The sequence below is a fragment of the Magnolia sinica genome, chromosome 19 (assembly GCF_029962835.1).
Source record: "Magnolia sinica isolate HGM2019 chromosome 19, MsV1, whole genome shotgun sequence".
NCBI classification, from domain to species: Eukaryota; Viridiplantae; Streptophyta; class Magnoliopsida; order Magnoliales; family Magnoliaceae; genus Magnolia; species Magnolia sinica.
The window spans coordinates 64,086,291-64,100,371 of record NC_080591.1 but is presented as its reverse complement, the minus strand read 5'-3'; positions in this window follow the sequence as shown (position 1 = coordinate 64,100,371).

Genomic DNA, 14,081 nt, shown 5'->3' with positions numbered 1-14,081 from the left:
TAAGGCGAACGTGGTGGCGGATGCCCTCAGCCGTCAGCCACGAGGCCTGGTGGCATGCATGATGATTCAGGAGTGGAGGATGCTCGAGGATATAGCAGAGTACGACTTCGAGTTTGGTCTGCAGTCTTCTATCGTCCAGTTATCAAGCCTGTTGATTCAACCCTCTCTTGTCGCAAGGGTGATCGAGGCTCAGCAGACAGACGAGTCATTACAAGATTACCGAGCAAAGGCAGCATCTGAGAGTCGGACAGATTGGCAGATTGGTTCTGATGGTGGACTTCACTTCAGAGGCCAATTATGTGTTCCGGATATACCTGAGTTGCGTAGAGATCTTATGACTGAGGCACATCGATCGCAGTTCTCTATCCACCCTGGCTCGACGAAGATGTATCGCGATATAAGGCATCAGTATTTTTGGTCGGGGATGAAGCGCTAGATAGCCAGTTTTGTGGCCGAGTGTGACATGTGCCAGCATGTCAAGGTCGATCATCAGAGACCCCCTGGTCTATTGCAGCCATTGAGCGTTCTGATGTGGAAGTGGGAGCACATATCTACCGATTTTGTCTTGGGTTTGCCAAGGACACAGCGCGATCATGACGCCATCTGGGTTGTCATGGACCATCTGACGAAGTTGGCATATTTTCTTGTGATTTGTGAGACTTGGCATATGGACCGGCTCACCAAGATGTTTGTTGATGAGATCGTGAGACTACACAGCGTTCCTGTCTTGATCATTTCAAATCGAGACCTGAGGTTCACATCTCAGTTTTGGAGGAGCTTCCAGAGAGCGATGGGCACTGATTTATAGCTTAACACCGTGTATCATCTGCAGACCGATGGCCAGACCGAGAGGGTCAACCAGATCCTTAAGGATATGCTTCGGGCCTGCGCGATTGATTTCTCAGGTAGTTGGGACGAGCACCCGCGATTAGTTGAGTTCGCGTACAACAACATCTATCAGATGACCATTGGCATGGCTCCTTTTGAGGCATTATATGGCAGACCATATAGATCTTTGAGTTGTTGGACCGAGGTTGGAGAGCGGCGTCTCCTAAGTCCCGAGCTTGTGCTGCAGACGTCAGAGACTATCGACATCATCAGGCAGAGGATGCGCCCAACTCAGAGCCAATAGAAGAGTTTTGCTAACCATCGACGTTGTCCCTTGGAGTTTGCCGTTGAGGACCATGTGTATCTCAAGGTCTCACCCATGAAGGGTGTGGTTCATTTTGGAGTGAAGGGCAAGCTTGCCCCAAGATTTATAGGACCTTTCAAGATCACCGAGCGCGTTGGCGCCATAGCCTATCAGCTTGCCTTGCCATCTCAGTTGTCTGGTGTCCACAACATTTTCCACGTCTCAATGTTGAGGAAGTGTGGGTCAGACAGTGTTCCCGTTATTGACTGGTAGCCGTTGGAGGTTCATGAGGATGCTTCTTACATTGAGCAGCCAGTTCGTATCCTCGGTCGAAAGGAGCAGGTCCTGCGGACCAAGGTCATTCCCTTGGTAAAATTACAATGGGGCCATCATAGTGTGGATGAGGCGTCTTGGGAACACGAGGCAGAGATTCGTGAGCGCTATCACCATCTTTTCGATGTTTGATTGTATATTGTACAGTGTTTTGATTATATATGATGTTATGCTTTCTATTTCCTTATGAGTTATGGTTAGCTACGATGGTAGTGCAAATTTTGAGGACGAAATTTTTTATTAGGTGGGGAAAGCTGTAAGACCCTTATCCTAGACTGTACTGTTCCGTCGATTGCAGCAATCCTTCCCGCTGAATTCCAGCAACCTGCGACCTATAATCAACATTTGAACGTGATCCTAAGCCATATCATGTAGATTTGAGTCAGCTTAATTCGAGCCACGTACCATTATGACCGCACCGTCGCCGTGGTTCCAACGCCGCGTCTCGTACGCCAACCGGACGCTTAGATCATAAGATGTGGACCGTGCATTGTAATGGTCGTGGACCACATATTGCGGGGCCCACCCATCCGATGTGGCACCAATCTCTAGGTAATCATGACTATAACTATCCTACCCTAGCTATAGCCACCCTACCCCCTAGCCTTCTTACAAACATTTATTGTTAGCCACCCTCCCTTATAAGTAATCATGGCCTACCTAAGCTACTCTCTCTCCTTACAACCCTCTCTCTCTCTCTCTCTCTCTCTCTCTCTCTCTCTCTCTCTCTCTCTTTTCTCATCACTTTTCCCATACAAGAGAAGAGGCTCACGTCCAAGCTCCTCCAAGAGAGAAAAGTGATATTGGTGGCCCACTTCCCATCCTAAAAATCCTTCATCCAAGCTATCCACTTCTTATCTCCCTCCATCAAAGTGAAGCACAAGGAGATCGGCTTTCCAACGGACCAAGAAGATCGACGGTGGGTGCTTATTAGGATAGATTTTCATGTTTTGATGATGAGCCAAGTGAGACCTACCGATTGATGGTGTGGATCTCACTTTGGACCCTTGATGTGGCCGATGGACCACTTTGATCCTCATGATCATTCCATGATAGGACCATTCTCCATGGACCTCATCATGATGTTTATTTTCCATGTAAGGATAGGGTCATCTAGACCTTACATTTGGTGGAGAAAGGATCTCCACCGTTGAATCCTTGATTTGGTGGGCCCATATGTATTGGGACTCACTTGATGTATGATTGAATGCAAGGGAGGCCTCATAGTGGTGGAGCCCTCCATCACACGTGTCTCACCCCCTTTCTCTCTCTCTCTCTCTCTCTCTTTCTCTCTCTTTCCCACTCTTTTCCATATATTTTTGTGTGTATAATGATGTGTTCGCGTGGCCTACTCAGATGGACCCCACTTTGATGTATGTATTTCTCACACCCTCCAACCCCTTCTTTGGTGGCCCACATCCATAGGTGGGGCCCACCTCAATGTACGTATAATGTCCAGACTGTCCAATGTCCAGGGATGCTGGACGTTGAATGGAAAACATAAATATGAGCTTGGTTAAAGACACATTTGGGGTGGGCCACTTGTGTAGGCTCCACATTGATGTATGAGTTTAATCCATGCCATCCATCCTATTTACCAACTCATTTTAGGCGTTGAGCCGAAAAATGAAGTCCATCCGATCTTTGGGCGGGCCATAGCATGTAAAATAGTGGTTTCTACCGTTGAAAGTCACCCTGATATTTTTTATGCGCTAAAAAGCATCGGTTATTAGACTCGTTTTAACGGTCTTGAGCCATAGAGTGCAATGGATGGGCTGGATTTAGCTGATGCGGGCCCCATACATGAAAAACCGTAGAAAAACCCTTTTTTAAAAAAAAATTCAATGCAGCAGGCACTGCTGCTGCCAGAGGCGCGTAGGCAGCGCCTGCCGTGTGGAGGCGGGCAGACTGCTAGGCAGGGAGCCATGGTCCTAGCCGTGGGCCCCACCATGATGTGTATTTATCATCCAATTCATTCATTTGGCTGGCCCCTTCTTGAAGTGGGCCCCCTCCAAAACTCAGCTCCATCGGGAACTCATGTGGCCCACATCACAGGAAATAATGGGATTGAATGGCTACCATTGAAATCTGTTTGGGTGGCCCAGAAGCTTTGGGTCAATATAAAATTTATTTTCCTGTCTATCCAGGTCTGTGCGACCTTATCAACAGGTTGGATGGAAAGCAAACGTTATAGTGGGCCCCCACGTGGGACCCACAATGATATATGTGTTTTACTCCCACTGTCCTGTCGGATGGTGGAGCCCACAAGTAATGTATGTGTTTTAGTCACACCGTCTAGGCTAACGGTGGGACCCCCCTCCACTAGGACATATGTGCTTCATTCGTGCGTTGTCCATCTATATGGGCCCACCATGATGCATGTGTTGCACCCAAGCCATCCAACCATTTGAAGGCTTGTCTTAAGGCTTGAGTTCAAAATGTCACTAATCTAGTAACAAGTGGACCACATAGCAAAAGTAGTGGGGATTGAGCGTCTGCCCTTGAGTCCTTTGTTTCACAGAAGTTTTAGATCATTAGGAAAATTGTTTCCTCTTAATCTAGGTTTATGTGACCCTATGGCCATATTGGATAGAAAATAAATGATACAGTGGGCCTTGAGGATTTTAATGGTGGAAATCATTTTTACCATTGTTAATTGGAGTGCAGCCCAGTTGATCTTTTGATATGATTCATTTATATGTATATATATTTAATATATGTACATAGGGATGTACTTGTGGTCGTCCGTTGAGACCCATTTGATACATGTAAGGTCCATGTGATTAGGCCCATTTTGATGCATTCTAAGACCCATGGGATATGGCTCGTTGCAATGTACATAAGGCCCATAGATGCGGCCCACTTGATTTATAAAAGGCCCACGTGATGCGGCCCATTTGATGTATCTAAAGCCCATGGGTCGAGGCCCAAATGGGTTGTCCTTAGGGTCTATTACAATGCATGACTTCTCCATAGTTTGTGACGGGCCATGCCTTGGGAGCAATGTCGGTTTGACGTCCACATTGTAATAATGTTGGTGAAATGTCCGCATTATGACTCTCCCTTGGGCCCATTGATAGGCCCATACTTGTTATGTGTAGGTCGTCTAAGCCCATCTGCATTGTAAGATTAGTCTATTACTTTATAACATGCTTAGTGTAGCTCCATGATTCATGCCCATATGCATCATATGTACGCTTAATGTAAGAAATGTTTGATTATAGCATAAGCCGTTGGGCTGAGACATTTACGGGACTCCTTATGAGATGGAGTGCCCCACATGAGTGTGTGGTATGAGCGAGATTGCTACATGACTGACGGTGTGACTCATGCATTTCGCACTGTGTATCGTGATTCACTGAACGCCCCAGCGACATCAGGGCTGTGACCTCCACATGCACATTGTGGATGGTCGTATCGGATACCGAAAATATTGGTTCTAGCAGTGTGGGCACTTAGGATGTCCTTGGGTGAAAATCCTAGAACCTTTTTAGTACACCAGGGGATGCTCCAAATTCTATACCGAGTGGATACACAAGCACCTGAGTGCCGAATACCAGTAGGCCGTGTCTCCCACTATGTCGTGGTCGGTTGGAAGGGGGTGTGGCCTTATCGGCCCAAGTGAGGGGGCTATAAGCTAGGGTGAGTTTAAATAGCTCGCAAATGAGTCCGCTATCGATGAGCCGGGTAGGTATTGGTAGACTACTGGTCAGGTGGATAGTGCGGTCTCTTTCACTGGCTTGATTATACAGCTAGGGAGGAGGCAATCAATGTGAGGTGTATTAGACCCCGGTGATATCTAAAGAGAAACTGTATTGATATGTGTACTTGATGAGTACTAGCACGCTTGCTTTGCATCTTACATATGACATTTGGCTACATAGGCCTCCAATCGCATGGCTTTGGTATGGCCGATAGCATTCATGCCTTGCATCACATAGTTTTAGTACCGCTGATAGCATTCATGGACTTACCGCATATTTTCGCATTACTCTGATATTTTATACTTGGAACTTTCCTTGCGCACACACTTACACCGTCCTCTAAGCTTTTGTAAGCTTACGCACAACCGTTGCATGCAGGTGTCGTTGAACAGCAGCAGTGCTGAGGCAGGAGCGCGTACCAAACTATTTCGGAGCTTTTGATCACCCTGTATTTTCCCTTTTCGCATTGTACTTCAAGTTTTTGACATAGTGGATATGTGGTGATGTTGTTTTGTGACTTGGTTATGCTTGTGGTTAGGCTCCATTACAAAACAAAAATCATACTGAAAATCCTCCTTGTAGGATCCCAGGATCGAAATCTGGCGTATGGGCGATGGGAGCTAAGAATAGGGTATTACGGAGGTTGTCGGCACCGGATTCAGTGATCGAAAATTTTATGAGCCTGTTTTTCGAGTTTGAGGCATGACACTGGTTCAATGTATACACCAACTATTCTTAAACTACCACACCTACTTCACTCCTAATAATCACAACCCACGTGACATTGGCATTCACTAATAATCAAGGTTTTTTCAGGTTCACCTTAAAACCTATACAATTTTGTTTTCAAATGGGCTATCACAATCAAAACACCACGTTGAGATTTTCTCTGGCTATCTCAGTCAAAACCAATATAGAGCTTTTCTGTATATCTCAATAAACCAATAATGAATAAAGAATACTTATCTTCTTCTGAAGACGCTCTTTGATGTAGCTCGTAGAACTGCTTCGCTTGTTGTAGAAATGTTCAATGTCCAATAACACAATCAAGGGTTTTAGGTTCTAAATTGATGTTAAATTAATTCAAACCTTGGGCTACTTGTTCGAATTCCTTAGATCTCACAAAGAAGAGTATGAACTCCCTTTAAAACATCAAATTCATAAAAGAGAAATCAAGGAATTACAAAAACAAAAAGTTATTCAAAAGATCTAAAATTAATGTGTTATAGCTTGAAAATGATGGGGACCTTTTCTCTCTCAAAGTGAATGCTTTTTGTTGCTTTAATTAATGAATTAGAATGAGAAAAATCCTCTATTTATAGGGTAAAAATCATTTGATTCGACTGGTCTAAGGTCTCCTTCGACTAGTCTAAGAATCAACTAAATTTGAAATTTTGGACATGATCGGATAAAATCGTCCTTCGACTGGTCGAAGGGTCTGCTCGACTGATCGAGCATTTCCTTTGACTGGTCGAGGGAGCACTAAATCAGTTGCTAGACTTTGAGTCGAGCTCCCTTCGACTGGTCGAGCGTGTGCCCACAACTGGTTAAGCACCATTCACGACTGGTCAAGGAACAACCAGAAAATTCCGATTTTTGAGTTTGAATCTTAGACTAGTCGAAGTGTTTCTTGGACTGATCGAACCAGATCTTGGACTAGTTGAACTTAGGCTTAAACTAGTCGAACTAAAGCCTAACCAAAGTATAAAAATCCATGTAAGATTATCATATGAAAGGACCTAAGTCTAGGGTCTTTCTAGGGTCAATTATACCTGAAATTATTGGACATTGAAGCATATACCTTGAACTTTCTACTAGAATCTTCAATAACGTTTAATGGATCTTCTACTTGAAGTAATCTTGCAGTTGTAGGTTGATCTTGAACTTGAAGTGAAGTAGAACTCAATCTTGAAGTAACCATATTCCTATCTTGCACTTTCCAACTTCATACGTTGAACTTGAAGGTGAGCTTTCAATCACATGAGTAGTCACACTATAAGCTTTTTTGACCCATCGAAATTTGACAAATAAAGGTGCTTTATACATCACAACACTTACACTTTATGGTTTGAGCATGTGCCTTGGACTTTCAGAACTCCCATAATTTAGTTTATTTCCTCTTTAGTACAGTGATGTGTTAGAGGTATCACAATTAGTGATTCAAATATTTATCGTTGACATAATGTGCTCTGGGTAGTGATCCTCTTAGTCAACGCGTAATTCTATGGGTTTGGGTAGTGGTGGACAAATCGATGTAAGTAATTCGCAATCCGTGTTACATCACTTTTGGGATTAGATGTCGTAAATAGTCACTCCAAGAACAAATCATGTGAAGTAATTCATCGGACTCATGTGTTGTGCCACCTCAAGGTGTTCACGTAAATCCATGCTAGCGTTGAACATACCATGCCAACGAATCTCCATAGTTATAGGATGTGGGGCGAGTCAGGTTTTCTATGAATTATATTCCATATTGTGATGATCACTATGTATGATGGGCCACACACACTTTTCTAGGTATGCATTCATTAACATATATACACACACACACACATTGATTATGCATACTGATACCTCTCGTAGTAGAGTACAAGACGTATCAGAACCCTTATATTACATTTATGAATCTCTTAAATTATTGTTAATCTTAAAGGATAACCATCACTGTACAGATGATGCAGGTGATGTACAGATTGAAGACCTAAAGGACCATCCTCCTATGGAAGATTATACTGAATGAATAAGAAGATAGTTTTACGATACAGTTTTATAATTTCATTGCAAACTCGATAATGTAATAGGCTCCCATTGAGAGGGCATTTGATAATTTGTTAAATTCTTTAATTTAAATGAAATAATAAATATAGTCGATTTTATTCTCACGAATGGTTACCTTCATAAATGTAACTGGATGTGATCTAAAGCATCCAACTTATATATTATTAACACCTGAAATTCTTAGGCACGAGTATGTATTCAGGCCGCGAAAATTCAGGATGTTACACCTTGAACCAACAACTATTCATAGTATCTGTGATGTATTTGTGCCGACAAAGAAGATCTAGTTTCCAAGTGTAGGGTTCCTTTACACAGATTTATTTTTATCAAATATTTAATGTTTCCATTACAATAGGTTTAACAATATTATCACCTACTTGTCTCATTAAACAATCAATTCATTGAACTGCATAGAGTAAAACGTTGAAAGATCCAGACTATTCATCTATTTGGCTTTATTTGGTAGGAAAAGTATTAATTTTTAGGATTTAACATGGGTGTACTAAATTTGGAGGTTTGGTAATAACATGTTTCATATTGTACTCTACAAAAGATTGAAATTTGGATAATATGGGCAAATATGATAAATTGAAAATTTTCAGACATTTATAATTTTTGTTAACCAAACAGGCTTTTGTGAAAAAGGTACTTATTTTTGAAAAGGCCGAGCTTAATGTCCTTGGGGGGGATTAAATAGGAATATGCCAAATTAAAAATAAATGTGGAATACAAAGATAGATAGCACAATCAAATAATAAAATAGCACAAGTAAATAGCAACCTCAAATGTACTAGTCTTGAGAGGTTGATACAAATTGAGTTCTAAGGACAGCTTAACACCAAAAACCAGAGGCTTATGGTAGGACAACCTTACTAGAACGTTTGTAAGTATTAAAAACAGAATATCACTATAGCCAGGATGGGATATAGTTGAAGGGAAGATGGGATATAGGAGCTTCTCCAATAAGCATGACCACAAGACTAAGTAGCTAAGACGGTCATTAGATATGCAAACAGAATATCACTATAGCCAGGATGGAGATGAAACTGAATTATGAAATAATAAATAAGAGACGGAAGACACACTGGAACACCAAAAACAACTGAGTGAAGAATGCGCACCATGAAAGATGTTAACTTAGTTTTGTTACCAGACCGAGGATACACATTTGAAATGAAAATACGATAAAGAATCCTATATCTAGGTAACATATATTTGGAATTGAGTGCAATACCAGAATTCCATTCTACGTTCATGTTGCACGAAACTCTTGTTAGCATACGTTTTTCAGATTCAGACGATCTCGCAACTAACGTAGAGATATGTATTCCTTCATCATTTACAAGAATATCCATCAAACCAGATATCAAGTGATGATCTATATCAACTAGATCTTCCCTAGTTGTCATAGTAAAGGTTAAGTTTTCAACAGAGAAGTCACTTATACATGCATACATGGCCTGTGCAATAGACCGGTATGCAGGACCACCCCAATTCAATATGTTAGCCCATCCTACAGCTTCAAGAAGAGGAACTATATTGAAAGAACTCAAATGATTGGAGTTAACAGTCCGCTCAATAATAACATTGTGGAGACGAATATCCCGGACATATTCGGGGTCCTCTTCGGGTGGTCGAAGAGTACGCACTGTAATCGGTATGGAACGGGAAGAAGATGGACTACGAGAGGATCCCTTCTTGTATGTACTCTCCATTACACAATGCAAAAAAGGAATACAAGAAAGGAATGGAGGTTTCTCATAAATCAGATTTTATGTTAGAAAACCAAAGAAACCACAAGAAAACTTGAAATAAACCTCAAAATCAAGGAAATAGAAGTACAAAGATCATAAATCCAAAAAGGAAAATGGAAAAGATGCACTAACCTAGTTGCAATCGAAGATGGGTTCAACTGGTCATAGAAGGGCTTGTTGGAGAAGATGAGAGAAATGAAGAAAAAGTGCTTTTTGCACATTTTAAAACCCCCAACCCGAGCTACTCGACTTGTTGAGTACATACTCAACCGGTTGAGCCACGACTGGTCGAGTATGCACTCAATTAGTCGTGCAACTCAAAAAATTTATAATTTTCATTGATTTTTGAAATTTAAAAATTAGTAAAAATAAGAATATATAATATGGTACAAGCAAACACAATCAACTCAGATCACATTACACATACCAATATCTAATTTCAATTTATCAAACCCGTTTTTATCAAGTGGTTTTGTGAAAATGTCTACAATTTGATTTTTAGTTTGAACATAATCCAATGAAATAATCTTATCTTCCACTAATTCATGAATATAATGATATCTAATATCAATATACTTAGTTCGTCAATGCTGGATTGGATTTTTAGAAATGTTGATTGCGCTAGAATTATCGCAATACAGAACCATAGAATCTTGTGCAAATTCGTAATCATTTAACATCCTCTTCATCCACACAAGGTGAGTGCATGCATTGCCAGCTGTAATATACTTAGCCTCAATTGTGGAAGCGATACAAAATTTTATTTCTTAATATGCCACGAAACTAGACGGTTCCCGACATAAAAACATCCACTGCTGGTAAACTTGCGGTCATTAATATTACCAGCCCAATCAGCATCTGTATAACCGGCTAATTGAACATTAGTATCATGTGGATGCCAAAGACCAAGATTGGCCGAACTTGCAACATTTCTCAAAATACACTTAACAACAATTAGGTGGGATTCTTTACGGTCAGATTGATACCTAGCACAAATTCCTACATTGAATGCAATATCGGGTCGGCTTGCAGTTAAATATAATAAACTACCTATCATACTATGATACAGCTTATGATCTACACTTTTACTTGTCAAATCCTTAAAGAGCTTAAGTGTCATACTTATAGGAGTATCGATATTTTTACCGCTCTCGAATCCAAACTTTTTCACCAAGTTTAGAGCAAACTTGATTTGAGAAATAAAGATCTTATCTTCAAGTTGTTTCACTTGCAAACCTAAAAAATAATTTATTTTTCCAACCATGCTTATTTCAAATTTGGACTTCATTAAATCTGCAAACTCAACAGACATGTTAGAATAGGTAGATCCATAGATAATGTCATCAACATATATCTGTACTATCAGTATGTGATCATTGTATTTCTTTACAAACAGTGTCTTATCAACACTCCCTATTACAAAGTTATGATTCAATAGAAATTTATTCAATTTTTTGTACCATGCCTTGGGAGCTTGTTTTAATCCACAGAGTGCCTTTTTCAGGCGATAAACATGATCAACATATTTAAGGTCTTCAAAACCCTTAGGCTTTTCTACATATACTTCCTCATGCAGATCACTGTTCAAGAAAGCACTCTTAACATCCATTTGACAGATTTTGAATTTTTTGTAACAAGCAATAGATATAAACAGTCTGATAGATTCAAGATGGGCTAATGGGGTAAAGATTTCATCAGAATCGATGCCTTCTATTAGAGTGTACCCTTGTGCAACCAGTCTAGCCTCGTTTCTTGTAATGTTACGTAATTCATCAGACTTATTATTAAAGATCCATTTAGTTCCAATAATATGTTTATCATTAGGTCTAGGAACTAAGTACCATACATCATTCCTTATGAATTAATTAAGTTCATCTTGCATAGCTACTATCCAGTTTTCATTAGCAAGCACTTCTTTTATGTTGGCTGGCTCAATCTGGGATGTGAAGCACACATAATTACAAATGTTTTCTAATTATCTACGAGCACGCATACCAGTGAGAGGGTTTCCAAGTATTTGATCTATTGGATGGTCTTTAACTGACTGCATTTCAGTGTTATTTTAATTGGGTGAAGAGTCTGGTTTATTAAACAGAAAGACTTCATCATCTTCTAAACTTGAGACAGGTGTATTCAGGTGATCATCTATAACCACATTAATGGAATCTTGAATTACACCAGTCCTCTTGTTAAGAACACGATACGCTTGATTGTTTAGAGCATACCCTAAAAATCCCTTCGTCACTTTTAATGTCGAAGTTTCCTAGATTTTCTCGGTCTTGTAGTATATAGCACTTGCTGCCAAAAACTCGAATGACAGTAGGATTCTTATTGAACCATAGTTTATATGCAATCTTATTATTTGAATTTCTGTTTTAAACATAATTAATAATATAACAAGCTGTGTTCACTGCTTCAGCCCAAAGATTTTTAGGATGTTTTACGCTATTTAACATCACATTAGCCATTTCTTGAAGCACATGATTTTTTTCTTTCAACAATCCCATTCTGTTGAGGTGTCTTAGGAGCATAAAATTCATGCGATATACCATGATTACTACAGAACTTTTCAAAACTCCTATTATCAAATTCAGAACCATGATCACTATGGATTTTAGAGACATGTGATTCCTTCTTAATTTGGATACGCTTGAGTATCCTTTTCACTTCATCGAGAGTTTTAGATTTCTCTCTCATGAAAACTATCCATGTATACCTGGTAAAGTCATATACTATTACCAGAATATATTTCTTACCACCTCGACTCTCCATTCTAGTAGTTCCAATGAGATCCATGTGGAGGAGTTCAAGGGGTTTAGATGTGGCACTGGAGTTCACTTTCTTATGAGCACTCGTAGCTTGTTTTTCAATCTGACATTCGCCACAAATTTTATCCATTTTCTTAATCTTGGGTAGACCTTTATTACATCACCTTTGCTTAGTCGATAAATATTATGATTGTGTACATGTCCTAGGCGTTTATGCCATAAATTGGTCTCATCAGTCTGGACCATGTACCATGATAACTCAGACATGCTTGAATCACTGACTATATAGCAGTTTTCAGATGTTCTACAACCAGTTAGTATCACAGAACCATTCTCATTATAAATCTTACACCCTTGATTGGTGAATTTGATGCTATTTTTATTATCACAAATTTGAAAAATGCTTAAGAGATTATGCTTAAGGTCCTCTACATACAACACATTCTCAAATGGAGGAAGATTAAAGAGTTGAACCGTTCCTTAGCTAACAATTCTGCATTTGCTATCATCACCGAATGTGACTGAACCATCAGTCATATATTTGAGATTGCTAAACAAATCTTTGTCACCTGTCATGTGTCTAAAATAACCACTATCTAGGTACCACTTTGATTAACTCGAAGCCTTGAAAGCGTTGTGGGCAACCAGACAAGCAACCTTAGGGACTCATTTCAATACTGTTTTGAGTTTTGAAGCATTGTTGATTTTTCTATGCTTGTAGTTGTTATATAGTCTACCATTCGATTTAGATTTTAGAAGCTCCTTGAGTAAATCTACAATTTTCTCAGCTAAGAGGTTATGATTCTGATTTCTATAATTGATATGGTTACTTTTAGGTTTCATAGCCTGAAAAGTTTTAGAATTTTTGAAACTATTTTGATGCATACTTTTCCCTTTTGAGTTAGAGGACTCCCCTTTAACAAACTTAAGAGTAGACTTACTTATAGGAGTTGTATTCATATCATAGCCCAAACCAGATCTATTGCCACATTTCCTTGATTAGTTAGCAATCTTTCTAGTTTAGGATCACCTTAGGCATACCTCCAACTATCCTTCAAACTCAAGAGAAAAGATACTTCTAGTTTTGGTTTTTCATTTTCTGATTTAAGGTTTTCAACTTGGGATGTTTTGAAATCTAAATCACACTTAGCTTTTACAAAACAATCAGAAAAATGCAATTTTTCTAAAACTAGGTTATCAAAATCTTCTTTTAACTTTAAAAACTTCTCCTTTTAAAGTTTTAGTTTTACAGCTATCTTGCAACTTTCCCTATATAGGGCATTATAGGCATCTTGTAAATCATCATCATTTTTAGGGTCGCTTCTCAGATTTTCATCACAAGTTGAATTACAACTGTTTAAGGAAGTGACTTTGGCTAAAGTCATTAAGGCTTTGACCTCATTAGAAGACTCAGGTTCAGAATCATCTGACTTAGAAGAAGCTTTAGAGCAAGACGATTCATCCCATGTGGCCAACATACCTTTCTTCTTAGGCTTGTCCCTCATTGGACATTTCTTTGCCAGATGCCCGTATTCATGGCAATTAAAACATTGGCTGTCTTTAATAGATTTCCAATTTTTAAATCTAGTCATTTTCTTTTTAGAAGGTTTTT